General features: G+C 44.3%; 1 pseudogene; it reads right to left on the bottom strand.

The window, feature by feature from the left end:
* Positions 1-228: 228 nt before the first annotated feature.
* Rps27-ps6 (ribosomal protein S27, pseudogene 6) lies at positions 229-3,871 on the bottom strand (annotated as a pseudogene).
* Between the last annotated feature and the right edge of the window lie 883 nt (positions 3,872-4,754).

The following is a 4,754-nucleotide window of genomic DNA, read 5'->3' as shown; positions in this document are numbered from 1 at the left end:
CAGATTTGAACCCAGCAGTCTATCCATGATATTATACAGTTAGTTCTGTGATTGTTATCAAGATTCTAGATACTGCAGCTGACATCAGTGCACTGGTTGAGTTTATGTCTACAGTGTCGACTATGATAATAAGCCTAATCATCATAATATTTGCTTTAATTCTCTGGGAATTCTATACAATGTAAAATAACATTATATTCACCCCCAACACTGCAAGAGCCACCCCTTCCTCCCCACTTATCCCCAACTTCATGATGTTTTAGAAAAAAGTTATTTATCTTATTTTATGAGTATTTTGCCTATGTGTGTGTGTGTGTATGTATGTATGTATGTTTGTATGTTCATATGTATGTATGTTTGTTTGTATGTATGTATGTTTGTATGTATGTATGTTTATATGGTTTGTATGTATGCTTGTATATATATGTGTGTTTGTATGTATGTTTGTAAGTATGTATGTTTGTATGTTCATATGTATGTATGTTTGTTGTATGTATGTATGTATGTTTGTATGTTTGTATGTTCATATGTATGTATGTTTGTTGTATGTATGTATGTATGTTTGTATGTTTGTATGTTCATATGTATGTATGTTTGTTTATATGTATGTGTGTTTGTATGTTCATATGTATGTATATATGTTTATATGTATGTATGTTTGTATGTATGTATGTTTGTGTGTTTGTATGTATCTATAAATGTATGTACATGAGTACACCATGTGTGCCTGGTATACAAAAAGGTCAGAAGAGGGCATCAGATCCCCTGGAACTGAAGCTGTGATGTGGGTGCTGGGAACCAAGCCTGAACCATCTGCATTGCTCCAATCCCTTTTTAAAAGTGATTGACCATGTCCAGCGCATGTTTCACATGTACTCATGGATATGAGACCATCCATTAGAGTATGGTTGATCCCTGCGGACTGCACCTTAAAACAGACACCAAAGCTGACTCTTTCACCTCAGCTATGGTGAGGATGTGTGCCTTCCCCTCACCATGTCACAGTGGTGGCTGACGTGGTCTTTCTGTGACAATTTCCTGAGCACAGTGATCCTATAATCTCCTGAAGATGCCGCTACACACCATGAGCCCCCTTGACCTCTGGCTCTTACACTCCCTCACCTCAGCTTCCCCGATAGTCACTGAGCCTTGTGGGGAAGGGAGTGGTACAGATGTCTCCTTGTGGCCAAGCACCCCCAAAGTAGAAATTTCTTGTTTCTTAACAACTCAGTTGTGTCACATGGTGTTTTTCTGGAAGTTGTCTTCTGAGAGGGCATGTGATATTTTGCTGAAAACAGACACTTGAGAGGGAGGTATGATGTTTAGAAAGAATATAAACAGAAACCCACAAACAGTGAAAGGATACTCTTGCATTGCTACGCTATGCAACACTTCCCCGGTCTTCCTCGGTCTTCACTTTGCAGAGAGCACCATGCCAAAGAACTTCCTGTGGTATTCTAGCTGGTTCTGGCTTCCACTGACTCACAATTTGGCAGAGCCTTGCTGTTTCTGCTGTATTGTGCTGCCACTGCTGATTGGTGTTTGCTATTGAGCTGGGCTTGCTGGTATCCTGACAATGGAGAGTAGGATCGCCCCAAGGAACTATTTCTTTTCTTTTCTTTTTCTTTTTGTATATAGCCAAAATGTGTTTATTGGGAAGGTTCCACTCATCCTGAATCAGGGGCTTTCAGTGCTGCTTCCTCCCAGAGGACCATCCTTCTGTCAGCCTTGCTTTTCCACTGACAGAGTACAGCGGAGTAGCCAACACACAAGACTACCGTTTGTGTGTGGCTAAAGACCATGGTGATTTTATAGCATCCTGGGCATTTCACATCCATAAAGTGGGAATTGGGGCACTGCACTAGGTGCTTTTTCTTGTGTTTCCTCTTCTCCTCTTCTGGAAAGGGATGAAGGAGATCCTTTGCAACAGGCATGTTCACGTAAGGAGGTTCTAAACAGGTCTACAACACCCTTTTCTTCTTAACCTTCTTTCTCCCCTACCTCTAGTCAGTGGGCTAGAAGAGAGGTTGAAGTGTTTGAGAACCCTAAATAAAGTAGGTTTTGGAAAATCTAAGCCTACAGACCCCACGGATGCTTATTCTTAAACTCTGACTAGTTCTGAGTTTCTATGGTAACCACTGAGTGCAAGAACTTTTCTGATGGGATCTGAGACCTGTGTTACTCTATGAGTAGAGAAGTAAGAACATAGAGGTCAGTTTAATACGATGTCCATTTGTCAAACTAACAGTTGTAGATTCATCCATGGAGCCTGTGCACTCCCTAGCCATTGCTCTGGGGGCAGACTTACAGTATCAGGAATGCGTTTCCTTCTTAAACTGAGTATTACGTGTCCCTCAAGAGCAGATTAGTTAAAATCTTGATTCCTGGGATGCTATTTGGAACAATGGAATGTAGCAGCAGTCTTTTCTACCTAGCCTCTTGCCCCAAAATAACAACCCTGAGACCTCTTATATATGGGGCTCATTTCCACTAGTTCATAACTCAATTATCCCATTTAAGCTAGTCTATGTCATGCCACGCGGTAAGTTACCTCTCCTCAGGTTCCTGCTGTGTCGACAGTCAGTCTCCATCAGCGTTCAGGGAGAATCTTTTCCCTACGCCAGACTATTCCATAATCCCAATCTCTCCGTCATACACCCCACCTTCTGATCCTGCCTCAGCTCATCGGCCACAGACGTTTTATTGACATGCTTCCACACAGTGCATGAGAGCTTCCTCCACAGTGGAACCTTTAAAAGTAGGACATGTTAAGAACTCTCAGCCCTTCCTAGGCATACCCTGAAAGCAGATGGCGCGTCCTGGCCTTGTCACGCTCTTCCTGGCTGTGAAGTAAGCAGTTCTGACGCACCAAAGCTGCACCCACAGGCTCAAAGCAGCAGTGTCAACTGGTCATGTACTGCTGTACCATGCTGTGACTTCAAATGAGTCTCCTTTTTCTGTAAGCTAATTCTCTCAGGTGTTTCCTTATAGTAGCACAAACACTGACTCTGCATTACTAATCTTGTCATTATTGAAAAGATGTCCTTCTGTTACTTTTCTTACAGTGGCTTACAAGCATATACTTGGTGGGCTAGACAGATGGCTCCATGGTTAAGAGCATGTGTTGCTCTTCCAGAGTACCCGGGTTCAATTCCCAGCCCCTACATGGTAGCTCACAACCATCTGTGCACCAAACATACACATGATACAGACACACATGCAGGTGAAATATCCATGCACATAAAATTTAAAAATAGGTTAATCTTTTAGAGAGAGAGAGAGAGAGAGAGAGAGAGAGAGAGAGAGAGAGAATGTGCTTCTTTTTCTGTTTTGTTTTCTTTTTCAAGACAGAGTTTCTCTGTATAGCCCTGGCTGTCCTAGAACTTGCTCTAAAGACCAGGCTGACCTCAAACTCATCTGCCTGGATCAAAAGTGTGTGCCACCACCTTCTGGCATGTTTCATTTTTATATGAAATATACCAGGTGTCATAACTGAATCATGTTGGAAATATGTACTATTGCCAGACTATGTGACAGATCTCCCACTTCACACCGCAGATCCTAATATTTATTTCTTCGGATAGTCGGCAACTTCTTTCTATGCATATTAATGAATTAGTCAGTGTTCTCTAGAGTAACAGTACTTACAGAATGAATATAAACACACACACACACAGAGAGAGAGAGAGAGAGAGAGAGAGAGAGAGAGAGAGAGGATTTATAAGAATGACTTACAGGCTGTGGTCTAGCTAATCCAACAATAACTGGCTAAGAGTGGAAGTCCAAGAATCCAGTAGTTACCCGCGGATCCCGGCCCGCAGCAGCTCTCTGCTCCCAAACCCCGTGGGAGAGAGACCTCACCGCCTGATCAGGTGGGCACTCCTGAGGCTGCAGAGCGGAGGAGACCACCAACACTGCCCACCCCTGCCCACATCCCTGGCCCAAGAGGCAACTGTATAAGGCCTCTGGGTTCCCGTAGGGGAGGGCCCAGGAGCGGCAGGACCCCTGTGCCTGAGACACCACTGGAACCTGAAGGAAACAGACCGGATAAACAGTTCTCTGCACCCAAATCCCGTGGGAGGGAGAGCTAAACCTTCAGAGAGGCAGACACGCCTGGGAAACCAGAAGAGACTGCACTCTGTGCACATCCAGACGCCAGAGGAAAACACCAAACGTCATCTGCAACCCTGGTGCACGGAGGCTCCCGGAAAGAGCGGCGCAGATCTTCCCGGTTGCTGCCGCCTCGGAGAGGACTTAGGCAGTACCCCACGAGCAAACTTGAGCCTTGGAACCACAGGTAGGACCAACTTTCCCCCTGCAAGAAACCTGCCTGGTGAACTCAAGACACAGGCCCACAGGAACAGCTGAAGACCTGTAGAGAGGAAAAACTACACGCCGGAAAGCAGAACACTCTGTCCCCATAACTGGCTGAAAGAAAACAGGAAAACAGGTCTACAGCACTCCTGACACACAGGCTTATAGGACAGTCTAGCCACGGTCAGAAATAGCAGAACAAAGTAACACTAGAGATAATCTGATGGCGAGAGGCAAGCGCAGGAACCCAAGCAACAGAAACCAAGACTACATGGCATCATCAGAGCCCAATTCTCCCACCAAAGCAAACACGGAATATCCAAACACACCAGAAAAGCAAGATCTAGTTTCAAAATTATATTTGATCATGATGCTGGAGGACTTCAAGAAAGACATAAAGAACTCCCTTAGAGAACAAGTAGAAGCCTACAGAGAGGAAT

The sequence above is a fragment of the Rattus norvegicus genome, chromosome 17 (assembly GCF_036323735.1).
Source record: "Rattus norvegicus strain BN/NHsdMcwi chromosome 17, GRCr8, whole genome shotgun sequence".
Lineage (NCBI taxonomy): Eukaryota > Metazoa > Chordata > Mammalia > Rodentia > Muridae > Rattus > Rattus norvegicus.
This window is presented reverse-complemented; position numbering and strand designations above follow the sequence as displayed.